The sequence below is a fragment of the Dermacentor variabilis genome, chromosome 4 (assembly GCF_050947875.1).
Source record: "Dermacentor variabilis isolate Ectoservices chromosome 4, ASM5094787v1, whole genome shotgun sequence".
In the NCBI taxonomy this organism is placed as follows: domain Eukaryota; kingdom Metazoa; phylum Arthropoda; class Arachnida; order Ixodida; family Ixodidae; genus Dermacentor; species Dermacentor variabilis.
The window spans coordinates 113,577,123-113,592,416 of record NC_134571.1 but is presented as its reverse complement, the minus strand read 5'-3'; the positions used below and the strand labels follow the sequence as shown (position 1 = coordinate 113,592,416).

At 44.9% G+C, this 15,294-nt stretch overlaps 1 protein-coding gene across 1 annotated transcript in view; it reads right to left on the bottom strand.

The window, feature by feature from the left end:
- LOC142579633 (O-methyltransferase MdmC-like) overlaps positions 1 to 15,290 on the bottom strand; it is a 48,854-nt gene extending 33,564 nt beyond the window's left edge. Inside the window, exon 1 of the mRNA XM_075690030.1 lies at positions 14,342 to 15,290. The gene's annotated coding sequence lies outside the window, so the exon portion shown is untranslated. The remainder of the gene's footprint in view (positions 1 to 14,341) is intronic.
- Positions 15,291 to 15,294: the final 4 nt, after the last annotated feature.

Sequence of the window (15,294 nt, the reverse complement as noted above, 5' to 3'; positions counted from 1 at the left end):
TATATGCTTCTTTTGTCCTCCTAACCTCACTGAGCCCTATTATATCCCATTTACTACCCTCTAATTCCTCCAATAGCACTGCTAGACTCGCCTCGCTAGATAGCGTTCTAACGTTAAACGTTGCCAGGTTCAGATTCCAATGGCGGCCTGTCCGGAGCCAGGTATTCTTAGCACCCTCTGCAGCGTCACAGATCTGACCGCCGCCGTGGTCAGTTGCTTCGCGGCTGCTGGGGACTGAGGGCCTACCTATTCGATACCTATTCCTACCTATTCGATACCTAAAAGGTTTATTAGATGACCACCTTGAAAACCTCCAAATAAATGCAGTAATAGCCACAGATGCTTCTGTCAGTGAAGAGAAGGCCGGAGTGGGCATTTTTTCGACATCATTAAATTGGTCTTTCTCTCTTCGACTAACCGACTTTACGCCAATATTTCAAGCAGAGTTATTGGCGATCATCCTAGCTCTACGGAAACTTCCGACGTCCATTTCTTCAGCCGTAATCTTAACCGACTCCTTGTCTGTTTGCTCCGCTTTATCTGTGCCCAATTCAAGTATCATTCTCCGAGAATTTCATTCACTGGTTCCCCAACATTTACTCCTCATCCACCTGGTATGGGTGCCAGGGCACGTGGGGATCACTTTAAGCGAGTCAGCAGACGCACTAGCAGCGGCATCTCTTAAAGCACCGGTACTGAGGATCCTAAAACCTTCGGCATAAGTCACTTCTGCAAGATTTTAAAAAATTTCCATTCAAGAAGAACATGCCAAACCATGTGTATTAGATAACGCCGATTTTCAGCACCTTAAAATTTCCTTGGCACAGCGGATGGTGTGCAACAAGAAAATTTGAAGTTTCATTTACGCGTTTGCGTTGCCGAATACCACAGCTTAATTTCTATTCCCATAGGTCTGGTTTGGCACCTTCTCCTAAATGTTTTTACTGCAATGAACCCGAAACTATGGATCATTTCTTTATAGAGTGTCGTAGGTTCAACCTGCATAGAAAACGACTTCTAGAAGGTCCCTTCCGCCAACTTGGATTAGCCGTTACGCTACCTGTCATTCTGTCTCTGGGGGCGTCGGCACTAGGAGACTGTAATAGGAAGGTATGTGATGCCATATATAATTTTATAATGGAAACAAGGAGACTTCCGTGCTAATTTTACTGTTTTATTTTGCAAAACAAGAAACCAAAAACATTAACTTCTAAATTTAAAAAAACTATAGCATGAAAATTATTATTAACGATTAGAATTCATTTAATATCGCCTTTTCACTAAAAAAAATCCTATTTAGGTATTTATTCCTTTCAACCCACTGCCGCCCGATTCATGGCCAATCCCCCGTAGTGGGTTGTGCTATAACTACAGGCTCCAAACCAAACCAAACCAAACCAGACCGAGCGCATCGACGACGTCGAGCCCCCCGTGTCCTTCGGCTACGAGCTCGACCCAAGGTACGTCGCTGGAACACAGATCGCTCGCCTTCGAGCCAGTCACAAAAAGACTAGAGTTCGTCTCACGGCCCGTCGGGGAATCTTCTTGCCAGTGAGGCAGACGGTGACGCCTCGTAGGTCGCACGTGGGCTGTCAATTGTTTGGACGTGTGGCGGGATCTTCCCGTGCACCGTTAGAGCACAACTGCTATAGCCAAGCTGAACGGTACTGCAGCAGGTGACACTGCGGAGGCAGCAGACACCACTTGTCTCCACACGGAGCCAGCATGAGATCTCGGGTGGTCTTGATCATCACATGGGAAGGTACGCGGTATAAATAAAGCTGAAACTGTAGGAGCATGCTTACCCGTCTGCGCCTATGCGCACAACCAACAAGAGCATGATTATGAAAGCAAGAAACATAATAATAAGAAGAAATGATAAGATATATCGCGCCTTCAACAAGTGACGAGGTGCTAACTCTTACTCTATTCAATGTACAACCTCGAGAATCTTCCTTGCACATAGATCACAATATCACCGGCAAAGCGGGCACGAGCGCGAATTGCGTATCGCAGCCACGCTTGCTACAATGGACTGCAAAAATGCGCCCCGTTCTCAAGCGCAGCTTGTTATAGGTACTAACGCAGTCGGCCGCGAACACAGCTGTATCTCTACAGCGAAGAAAAAATATAGTCACATCAAGAGAACATGACCTCGTCAACATCAACAGTCTTGCAGGAATTAAGCTGTATCACTTGGTAACCAGGGTAGCATTACACCTCTCCATATCGTATGTCATGTTAATTCCTGCTCTGTTTGCCAAGCAACACTTACAATTTAGCTCGTGTCGGCAGATCACCTTACATTAGTTGTCTTCCAAGGTCACATGCACTCCCGTTTTGAGAAAAAAAAACATACAGCTCTATATTTACGGACTAGTAGAAACCTAAACGCAGAGTGAATGGGAAAGAGAGTTTAATGAATACACTCAACATATCAGCCTTCCTACGTACAGGCTGCAAGGCATGACGACCAACAAGACGTTCACCTCGGTCGCCTGCGCCATCGTGATCGTATGCATATTCTCTTGCGTCGTCCTTTAAATGGTCCTCTACCCAATCCTGGGAAAGATAAAGAACTGTAATTCGCTTTCCTCCTTATGTCTTGTTTGCCTACGTGGTTGATAAAAGAGGTCAATTGCCACCGCAGGTAACAAAATAACGCAAACTTGGCATGGATCTCTGCCGGCGTCAAAAATGACGGAGAAACGGCGTCGCTGCAATCAGAGCTTTTATTGCGCGTGTTACCTCCAGAAACATTGCAGAACGGATGAGGAGATAAAGAAGTAGTTAATGTAATTAGGTTAACCAGACAGGCTTCCTGTTTGCTATAGCTTGTGATATGGGGATTGGGATAAAGGGACGAAAAGAGAAAGAAGGGGAGTGAAATAGCACTTGCGGCGCGCGCCCGTGAGGGCTCCCACCGAGCAGCGAACTGACCGACTTGTGAAGTTGCAACAACGTTCTTGTTGCTTTCTTGGCCCGCAACGCATATGCAGTCTAACGATATTCTCTTATGAAGATGGCCTTGAGTCTAGCTGATTTAATGAGACAAAGATCAACACAAGAGGAGGTACAGATACAATAGACTTATATGACCAAAGAAAAGCAACCCAGGATAACAGTCGATATTATCTGTACAGGTGTAATCGAACATTGCATTGTTAGTAGCAGCCAGTCGACGCTCTTTATTGTCTACCTATATCATCACGTGTCGCTTTAGTGCTATTTTTACTGCATTGATATATAGCGAGTTGCCCAACGATCCGTTCTGGCGAACATTATACAATACGGGGCCAGCAACCGAGTTGTCAGCCGAAGGAAATAAGGTGTCAGTGTTACGGAGTTCCCGGCCACAGAGCGTTCGTGCCGAAGGTATTCCGAACCTAAGACAACAGAGGATACTTCTGTTGCCAAACAACTTAGAAATCGTGTTCCTCTGGACGCCTCGACGTTGAGTGTCCACCAGATCGAAGTTATTCGTCAATACTCCAGCAAAATGCCGCGCAAAGAGCGATGTAACTAAAAGAAATGTCGCAGTTTCGCCCGAAAGGCGAAGCATAGATTGCGATTGCAAATTATTAAGCAGCTATACTAAGTAAAGATAGTAATTTTATCGGCCGTATGAACTTATAAACATTTCCTTACTTACTAAATTAACATGCATAGACCCCTATGCTTGTTAATTCGCTTGATCATCGCAGACACTCGCTATCAGAAAGCTGACGTGAGGGAGAGAGTCAGCAGCAGCGAGCGAATTGACCTTCGTGTTTTCTGTCGTTTCAACGCGAACTAAGCGGCGAGAACACAGAGCACACAAAGCTAACAGCTCTTTATGCGCCCATAGGCGCATCAGGGGCTGTTAGCTTCGCACATCGCTTTCAAGATAAGGCCCACGTGACCGTGCTCCGCCGCGGCATACACAGCCGCCGCCGAAGTAGCACGCCCGCTCGACCTCCGCTGCCTTGCACGTGATGGAACACGGCACGCTTCCTCCCCGCCTTCCTACCTTGCTCGCGCGAGATCGGGCCACCATCCTCGGCTCACCCTCGCACGCTTTCTGTGGCACCCACGATGCGATGCCGATGATAACGATGTTATCGCACTTGTAGTTTATACGGTACATCATGGCGACTCCAACGCCGACGGTGGAATTGCGCCTGAAGTGTCCATAAAATTGTTATCGCAATAAAATGTTACGCGTAACGTTCAGAGACAGGAACAGAGCGGTGTGGATCAGAGAGCAAACGGGATAGCCAATATTCTATTTGACACTAAAGGGCCTCTCACCAGGTCTGGCCATTTTGAGCTGAAAAGCGCAGTGCATACAATGGGCTCTAAGGATCATGTCTGCAAAGTATTGCACCACTACGCGCAGTGAAAACAGCTGAAATTCAAATCAAACGCCGTGCGTCCTTCTCATCGCGGGCGCCGAGCTCCCATCCGGAATAGCCGGAGAGACGATCTCATGCGATGTCAGTCGCACAAGTGCGCCTACGTAAATGGTAGTTCTGTGACGTCACGCAGAGTGACACATATCTTCGAGAATTATTCAAGGCAACATCAGTTATTTGTTAGATCTGTTGTTTCAGCAGACGAACTAAAGTTCAGAAAAATAATAAAACATAGAAACCGAATGCCTGAGTGTACTTATTTTAATTCGTACCCTTAGCGAGAGAGACGTCCTTCCGTTTCGTCTGCTCGTTCCCACGTCGCGCAGTTGCGCGTGCAGAGAACGAAAATATGTAATTTTCTACCATGCTCCAGCACTCGATCCCGCTCTATCATCCGCTCGCGTCTACCTCAGTGTTCATGTAGCACTGATTTATCATACCGCTAGTTAGAGGCATCGTCCCTGACGGCGGTTCCATCGGTACAACGACGCGGTGTATCGCGGTAAGGATTCATGAGCCGGGCCAGCCTCTCCAAACGTGTGCGCACTGAGGGATCCATTTCGCAGCAGCAGCCAGACAACAAAGCAGGTCGTTTTGTGCACAGCTCACGAGATCGTGCACAGATCTAAACGAAACAAACGCAAGTTTGCGGACTCGGGCGCGATACGCACACTGAAAGAGCGCAACGCAACAAAAACGCGAGAAGAGAGAGAGAATCCGGGTACCGTTACACCTACGTGACGCGCTCCTCCGGCTCCGTTATGGGAGAACGCAAGGAAGGAATTTCGCTGGCGGAGGCAAGACGGGGCAAGTGGCGAGAGCGTCGATGTTGGCAGTGAAGCTCGCCTCCTGAAATCATGGGTTCGCCACAATTAAATATTTCTATCTCAGCTAGTAATGAACCAACTTGAAAAATTATTGTGGTAGTACACTCCCTAGAGGGCGCGTAACAACTTCTAGGGTATAACGAAAATTTGATGTGTGGCTTGGTGAGAGGCCCTTTAAGAGGTAAAAATGGAGCTGGCAGGCCATCTAATGCGACAACCTATTGACTATTAAAGTTGCAGAAAGGGTGCCAAAGGAAGGGAAGGGCAGTCGAGTACGGCAAAAAATTAGGTGGGGTGAGAAAATTGGGAAGTTTGTAGACGCAAGTTGTAATCAGCTAGCACAAGACAGTGGTAATTGGAGGTCGCTAGGAGAGGCTTTCGTCTTGCACTGGACACAAATATAGGCTGCTGCTGCTGCTGATTATTATTATTATTATTATTTTCAAAAAAAGCTCGAACTTGGATCCCCCGCGTAGGAGGCCAGCATTCTGCATCTCGTTACCTCGACTTCGCGATCGATTACGTTGTGCATTGCTACACACCGCGCATATCAAAGGCCGATGCCAACACTTGTGATCTGCGCAGCGATCGCGATATGTCACCCCGATGCTACACACGTCTTACAAACGTCTCAGACAGCCGAACGCAAAAGCGCTGAAGTCGCTCTTTGCTGTTGCCCCCGCGATATTACAGTAACAACTTTTAGAACTTAGGGGATAGAAAAGTTTTCTCGAATTAACGAAAATTTTTCGCCGTCATTTCAGCGCTTCAGTACTATTACCAGAACAGATGAGGAGAACTGATCATCGTAAAAACATAACTTTATCTTTTTTTTACGGAAACGAGCATACGCCTAAATTGCATAGCGATGGCTTGCCGTCTGTAAGCTATATAGGAGTAAATGAGGTTAGGTGAAAAGGAGGATATTCGGCTCTCTGGCCAACTCCAGAAGGTTTGTAATCTTGGTTTTGGCGGTTGCGGATCTCGAGTCAATTAAGCGGCTATGACGAAATTAGTAGAGTGCCGCAAGGTTGGGTACGGAGCTCTGTCGTGGCCGGGCACGTCCCAATGAGTTACGGACATATGGCATCGCCGTACTTGCAATTCTGGCAAATGACCGGAGTGCTGTGCCACTTACTGATTATGCTTTGCGTAAATGCTGCCCCTGCAGTTCTGGCCTTGCGAACCTCAAGTTATGCTGTTCAAGGGACATCGGAGGGCATCTTGCATTTTAGTCCCGTCTTTAATTCATGATCAGTGTTGCAAACATTCCTGCGAATGAATTCTACGCATGCAATACTCCACATCAATAACCCCGTTCCCGGTTCCCTCGCGATAGAAGCTATTGCTTTGAAAGGCATTTAGCAGCAGCACAGAGTATGCATTATGTGTTTCTAGGCGCATTAATTCAAGTGCTCCATTGATGCCAGTCATCACAGTTGCAGTAATGACAGGTGCAGCATGAAATCAAACTATATAGCGTATCTGATCTGAGCTTGTAGGGTTGCGAAGAGACTGGAGCGCGATTTGGAGCTGGTGAGCCTCTAGGATCATCTGAAACGGCAATCAAACTTTGACGTCACAAAACCTGCGAGATGTGCATTGCTAGACTTGTGCAATTTTTCTCGGTAAAGGGCAGAAAAAATGTAATAACGCGTTTTTCTTGTTATTTCTTGCAGAGAACCTCGGAAACATTTGACGACAAAACTACCAAGAAGAAGTTCGCATCTGCAGACATTTCAGAATTTCTTTATTGTATACGTAAAAAATAATTTCTGATTATACCTGAACGGACAACAATTTCAGCTTAATGCTTATCGTCACTCTTCGCACGCCATCACTTAACACATTGCTTCACTGCACTATTACTCACACTGTCACTATGCTCGTGAGCGCAGTATTATCAATAACATGATAAGTCAGCAATAAACGGTACAGGCTACACTGTCTAAGTGCACTATTTACTGTGAATCATGTTGCACAAGACAGACTGCTATTGCGCCGATTGGTACGATGGTATTTAAAACGAAAACAGCTCAAAGAACAGGCCTCTCCCCCGATTTGCGATGTTTCCCGTTCTAAATAATATATTACACCCTAACTATTATTTTGAGAAAAAAAAGAAATTTTTTTCTTTGCAAGGTAAACCACGATGGCTCAGCGACGAATTCGTCATTAACATGTGTAGTTTTTAATCTGTTTAAGTTCTAATTCACAAAAAGGGAGACGTTAAAGAATTTAACAATTATAAGCCGATTAGGCTACTTCCAGTATTGTATAAAATATTCCCCAAGATAATTCCAATAGAATAATGGCAACCCTGTAATTTAATCAGCCAAGAAAAAAGGTTAGCTTCAGGAAGGGATACACTACAATGGACCAGATCCATGTCATCATTCAGGTGATCGAGAAATCTGCACAGTACAATCAGCCTCTCTATATATACTAACTAGGCCGACTCGCAGTTATGTTTCTATATATAGATTTCATAGATTACGAAAAGGTATTTGATTCAGTGAAGATACCAGCAGTCATAGAGGCATTACGTAATCAAGGAGTAGAGGACGCTTACGTACCGCTTACGAGTACGGACGCTTACGCTTCGGTGAGCTCTGGCAGTACAGAATCTGCGTTGTGTGACCCGTGCTTCCTTGAAAACCCGGAACATTGCTCATGTGATTGTGCTTGCGTTGCTTGTGTGTTGGTTGTAGGTTCTGTGTTAGTTGGCTGAAAGCCGTGATCAGTGGTGGTGCGGCAGTGCGGCTTTGGCCTCGGTGAGCTCTGGTAGTACAGAATCTGCGTTGTGTGACCTGTTCTTCCTTGAGAACCCGGCGGTGGTGACAGTTGAAATGTCGAAGTGGCCTAGCGCCTCGGCATCGAAGTTCTGCGAACCGCGATGTGGCCTCGCCGTGTCCTACTTTCCTTAACGGACATCGATGGATGTGCTACTAGCTACAAGTCATGTAAATGCGACTGCGTCGACCGCCCACTGTTCAGCGCTGAATGTGTGTTCGGTGTGCTGTGCTTGAAACGAGTGGTGCAGCCGTGCAGCGGGGGTGGTGGAGGTACAGAGTGGCTTAGGTGCTCCATTGGCGCTTTCACAGACATGTGCTCCCGTTTTGGTCTCATTAGCGGCTGTCGCGCGATTGTGGTGTGCTCCTTGCCTAGTATGAAGTTTACAATGCTAACACACAGCATGTTAACGTTTTTCCGTGCTATATGTCATTTGCATGACGAGCGGGTTGAAAACGAGGCATATGTCTGTTCTTTGCGTTTGTGCTGTAAATTACTTTCTATTGTGGAATTGCTGGCAATCTTATTACGCAAGGAGTACGAACGTAAACAGATAAACATATTTATGTCTGCATGAAATTTTGAATTACTCATAATACCCTTTACGGATGATAAGTGGGCTAAACAGCCCGTGTGGATCAGCTACCTTTTGTTGCGACGTTCTTCCGTGTGGGAGACTGATGCATGGTGCGCGTTTATTTCTGTACTGTTGTAAAAACCATTTGTTTATTTATTGCTTCTTTGCCGCAGTACATTTTAGTTACGCCGTGAAGCAGACTAAAAGTGGGAGGGGGCCACTATCACCCAGCATAGTATGTCTACTTAGGCGACCTGAGAGGTGGCGGGTGCGCGAGTGTATAATTAAAGAACTCTTATTATGTCCAGTGACAATGGCCCCTTTCCACTTTTAGTATGCTTCACCGCAGTACATTGCTTAGGCTTCACCGCGAAATATTGGTGTATTGCGAGAAAGGTAATCTTAAAAAGCCCAATTATGCAACGTTTATTTTGTGGCTTGCTACACCACAATACAGAGGTGCAAATAAGCATCGTGCAGTAAAGCATACTAAGAGTGGAAGTTGACATCGGTTTACACAGTGCTCATTATTTTCAATTGTGATATAATTTGCAATTGCATCTTCGCTCGTGGTAAGCTTCATTGACATTTCTTTGTGCATTACAAATTCATTGCATGGAAGCTTACTAAAACACATTCACCATTATGTAACGCATTATTCTCCTTCAATGCAGGAGCACAATGCGGATTCATGCCCATGCTTTTGGCTGGACTGCACATACTCTGAGAATTGATTCGTTGTTCATAAGTGCACTGTTATTTTAGTCTAAACTGGAGGGCTGATGTTGATATGGAAGCACAATTTTTATTAAGGTGACAAGATGTTGCCAAGGCAGTTGCAGCATAGAATTTTTTTTTCTTCCAGGCACCTTTTCTGCTACAAACTTTCATTAAAGTGTTTCGGGCTTCTTTGAGCCAGCACATAGAGTATATGAATATCAGACACTGATTGAGCTTGGGAACATCACCTATGCTCTCTGAAGTGAGCTGTGCACAGGAGAAGTTCATGCCTATCTATAGTAAAATAAAATATAGCACGACAGACAAAATAAGAAAGGGGTGGGCTGCAGCAATACTAAGTGTTAAATGGTGCTTTATCATTTCCCTTGAGTTTTTTGTTTTTGTGATTTTTATTATGGATCCTCCTCAGTAACCACGTGAGTGCTAAACTTGAGCTTGTTGGTTTTGAGGTCTCATGGTTGTTACTAACAGAACAATGTGATAAACGAACAAGGGCTTGGAAGCATCCAGTCACCTTGCTTGTCTCGTGGTGGGCTCCATGAGCACCGTTAGCCTCCAGGCCAACTAGGAAGAGGTTTGTTGCAATTGCCACCATGCCAACAGGGCTCTCCATGACAACTTTTGGAGAGTAGAATGCTCGCACCCAGCAAAGCCTAATAAGGAAGCATTCAGGATGTGTGAAGTGGGCCTTTTGAAGCTGGCAGCATTGCTGAAGGGGCTTTTCCTGTCTGCCCTCTTTATGGATGCACAACGATGATTTCCTCTGTCAGAGGGATTGTTTCAGAGGTTATTACATGGCAACAGTGTTGGGTGTTTGTAGCAGAGAAGCTTGTCTTTGCCCACTGTCAATCATCTGTTCCTTCTCCAGTGCCCCTGTGACGGGCCTACTGTTTGGACACAAGTCCTGTCCATGCATGCATGTATTTTTAGCTTGTAAAGACGTCTATTACCACTTGCCTCAAGCTGGTCCTTGCTGGTGTCACCAAAGAAAGCATTGGGGAGTATGGCGGTGCACACTTACAAAACACTGCTGATACCAGTGAAACCAGATTAATGAAACTGCTGTTTTTGTTTTTTGCCCACTCCATCCTCGTCAGTTGCAATGAGCATTTCTTTGTCCGAACAGAAGACATATGTAGTTGGTCGAGCATAGCCTACAGGCTGATTTGACGTGTTGACAGAGACCTGCCTGAGAACTTTTGCACAGTGTATATATGTAAAAACCTTCTGATGTGTTGATGACTTCCCTCTCTTGTTTCACACTTTGCTTGATGAAGCTAGCAACAGGGTCAACCAGATGTTCAAGAGGCTTCCCACTAGTTTTCCCAGCCTCTCCTTTACCAGGATGCTGCTCATAGATATCTGTTTCTTGACCATGCGCTGCACTTCAACCATGGCCACACCTGCTGAACCTATAGTATGCGATCAGAAAAGTGCTATACATCATGTTGCTCCAAACTCATGACGTGACAGGTTTTTTCTGCGTCCGAAAATTCAGACGTTCTTATGCATTGACTCTATGGGGTACATAGCGGTGCTGATACACTAACGGAAGCCACTACCCCGTCACTAACAGAAGTAATCGATGATGCGCACCTGCAAACACCTTCACACAAATTTCCGCCAGGATTTCTTTTTATTTGCGCACGGCGTTGAGGAGTCTCTCCTAAGCTCTTCCTCTATGGCTCTATGGCAGGGTCAGAGGAATGCCGGTCGGAGGCACCGCTGCATGATTCGGCGCGCTGCTGAGGGCATTGTCGGAGCGCAGTACGTTCAAATTAACCATCACAAATGCTTGCGCATTCGAATTACTGGACATTTTCGCCCATTTGAATACACATAACTTTGACAAAACCACAGCGTCAGTTCGAATAAACCGAAAGTCCTCATTAAACGGTGTTCGAATTAACCAGATTCGACTGTAGTTTAACTTTCGTGAGATTTTGCAAACTTGTCGAAGTACATGACCGACAAAGCTTGGCACAGCACCAGACACACTGTCAACCATATAGGCAGACGTGTTCGGCACGTGAAAGTGAAACTATCTGATCTGCCGCTTTCTTGTGGCCTCACTCGTCCCACGGCACCGCATTGAAAGTGCGGCCGCTTGGCTTAGCTTGGACGGCTCGTGGCTTCCAAGATCGCATTCACACAATCTCAGAGGTGCAATCTCACTGCACCGCCGCGAGAGAGGGAATTGGAGGCACTGGTTTTTCGCACGCCATACGCAAGCAGCATTATCTATAGGGTGATCATTTTTAAGTCTTTTGAAATTTTTAAATATCGCCTGTTGCAGATAACGTAATCCTTGTCCTTAAGCTGAATTATACCAAGAGGCAGACATTACTAGCGCAAGAAATCAAAGCACATATTCGACCAATTAACATTAACTCACTAATTAACTTCTTAATAACTCTATGGCATGTACAGTCGCCAACCGTTTATTCGGACCTCATGGGGACTGCGGAAGTGTCCGAATAAACAGGTGTCCGAAAAAGCAGATTAAGAAAAAAAAGAAATCCTTTATTTCCACGCACTTATTCGGGCTCGGCAGTAAGCTTGAAGAAATCGTGAATGTGCCGTTGCACGCTGTTTGGTTTCACTTGGTTAACCTCTGATTTAACTGTAATTATTATACTTATGTATACAATCATCGTTAAGCCAAGTATAACGGATGTTCCTAGGTCGGCAGCTAGACATGACTGTGATTAGGCTTGGGTAGACACGTATCGTTCGACGGTGCGATGCCTCTTGTGCCACAGGGAAATCGCAAGTGCTAGACATGCAAAAAGACGCCGCGAACATGCGCAGCGTCGAAGCACAAACGGACAGGGTGCGAACGCGGTCGCTACATCGATCTCGACGGTGCGACACCTGTTGCATTACGGACCCTCTCCAGTGAAGCAGTTATTTTTTATTCTCTTTTTCAATGTTATATACAGCATCCAAACATACATCGCCACGTCAGGAGGGAGGCTAAAGGCCGTATATGCCTGACGAGGCCTATCCTCCTCGTGGTGACAAACAGTGCATTTGAGACAACAAGCTTTCTTCTAAAGTAGCATTAAAATCGCACAAGAAAAGAACGTCCACAATTCTGTACAGTATAGAAATGTTTCGAGATAGTACTTTTTGAAATTGCAGCTGTAAAAAGAAACAGAAAAGAGAGCACAAAAAAATCAATAAATAAGTAAACCGCCGTTATCTAGCAATGTTGTAAATAATCTGCCACGTTAAGACTACAGTAGGTATAAGTTGTGTGTTATGACCTAAGTAACAGATCTATAACTCTTCTTTTGTAATGTATTTTACTTGGGAACTCGTGTATTAGCGTTTCGATATCTTTGTTGTCATTCAAGAAAGTTATAATGGTATGTTCAAAGGTCTGAAGCCCATAGTTAGTTCTAACCTCAGGAGTTTTGCGAGAGACATATCCGAGTTCATAAACAGCATCAGGCCGTGCAACTGAACAAAGGCTAAGGTTAGGTTTGCTGTGGATCAATCAATGAGCCTTGTCGAAGTGTTATTAACTTATATATGTTAAGAAGGCCCAGTGGTTGCCAGTATTCTCGTGTACTCGAAGTGTAGGGAAGATAAATAAGGAGTTTATGTTTGTAGACGTTGTTCTACCCCATACAAATGAGCAGTAGTGGAGAAGTGACTGGATAAGGGTAAAATATAGTTGTGTTTTTAGCCAGGTTGGTAGAAGAAGCCTTAATTTATGCATTAGTCCGACTGAGCGTGACATCTTGGAACGCAAGTAATTAATATGCTCAGTCCAGGTTAACTGCTCACTGAAGGCCACACCAAGAAAACGTGTAGACCTCACACGTTCAATGTTTTTCCTCTCTGAAACTGAGAACAGGCTCGAAAGTTATAATTTTATTTTTAGGTTTAAACACAATACAATTTTTTTAACATTTAGCTGAAGCTCATTGGCATGTATCCATAATGATAGTTCATACAAATATTTGTTTGCATTTGCTAAAGTGTTCAAGAAGTCATTACCGGAGAAAAATATGTTAGTGTCATCTGCATACAGAACTATATAAGCTGAACCAGGTACATTAATAATATCATTAATTAACTATATTAATGTGAATTAATGAAGGTAAATTAATAATTAATGTTATATTATTATTAATCAACGCAATTAATTATAATATCATTAATTATCATCATTAACAGCCTGTCGTAGTATATTATCCCGTTTTCTTTATATCATTTGGCTGGCATTGCACTTCATTCGATAGTGTACCCTTTCCATTTCTGTCTTTCAATTTTGCACCGCATTTCACTGAAGACCGTTTTGCCGTCGAGATGACTCATCGATGTTACGTATTTTGTTACTTTTGTCACCTGTGCTTAGCTGTATCAAGTATTTGTCACATCTTCATTTTTCTTCAATTTGTCCCCCCCTGCAATAATGCCCTTGTGGCGCTACAGGTACTTGTATATATAAAAAAATGTAAAGTAGAAAAGTTAAGGGCCCTGAGATGGAGCCCTGTGGAACACCCGTACATATTGTGCGAAAAGCAGATGGAACACCGTTTTCAACTGTGCACTGTATTTTTGACGATAAATAGCTATTAATGAGTTCCAGACCAATACCTCTTATTCCATAAAACGGTAATTTAAGTAATAATATTTCATGATTAACAGAATCGAACGCTTTTTTGAAGTCTAGGAATAACCAAAGCGTATTAAGCTTATTTTCAATATTACTAATAATTTTGTCTTTTATTTTGACAAGTGCCATTTCAGTGCATTTTCCTTTCTGGAAACCATACTGATCAATTATTATTGCTGATGTGTTAGTGAGGTAAGATGTTAATCCGCTCTTGATACCATTTTCTGCAATTTTGGAAAAAAAGCAGATAGAACTGAGATTGGGCGATATCCGGTAGCCGGGCGATAGCGATATCCGATAGCCTGGCGATATCCGCGGGCTGGTCAGACGCCGTTTGGCGACGACGGCTCAAAGCCTGCGGCTCACGCACAACACTCACCCCTGTCTGTTTCTAGTCTGTGTCCGTACCACTTCGCGCTACAATCAAAGATCACTCACCCCCGAATTCAGAAATGCATCCATAACTTGAAGCCCATGCTTGACTTGATTTAAATGACGCCTGTCGTGAATGCACCACAAGAAACGCAATGGGCGTCTTGGGCGCGTTCGAACCAGGCGTCATTTATGTCAAGTCAAGCATGAGCTTCCAGTTATGATGCATTTCTGAATTCGGGGGTCAGGTAAGAGGACCCGGCCTCGCTCTCATCTATGCCCAAGCTTGCACTGACTAGGTGAGCGCGGCACTCCTCTAGCCAGGCGCGCGGCAAGTCACATGGTCAGGCGGCGACCCAGCTGCGGAGAGAGCGCCAAGCCGGCGGCGGAGTTCCGCGCGGCAAGTCACGTGACGCGTTGCCAATGCCGCGGCGCAGCTGTGGTCAAAGGAAGGTCAAATTCCTGGCGACGGCGAGACTCGGCTCGACGCGGTTAGTAAAGCTTTCGCTTTAAAAATGGGGGTCGCTGGCGGTATTAGTGTCAACAGCTTCGAATGCGCGATAGGTTGCCGTACTAACAAGTTAAAGTTCGCAATTGCATTAAGAAAATCATTTCAGAGATGTCTAACCAATCAGATCGACTCATACTTTACTGAGCAATAATTTGATGCGCGAAGAACATGCACAGGTGAACCACACGCGGCTGAAGTGAACTTGGTTGTGGTGCGGCATGCAGTCGTGCTGCAACTCGTTTAGTGAACGCGAGGTTTCGTCAACTAGTTGCATGAACTGTGCCTCAACTGTGTTTTGTATGATGCCCTCGCTGTATTCTTAATTTAGTGTCTGCATTTTTTTTTTTGTCCTTGCACATAGGTAGCCGAGGAGAAGCCGAGGCTGATATGAGAGGCGCCAATATTTTCTTTCATATTAACAACCCAGTCGGGAAAATACGGTGTCCTTT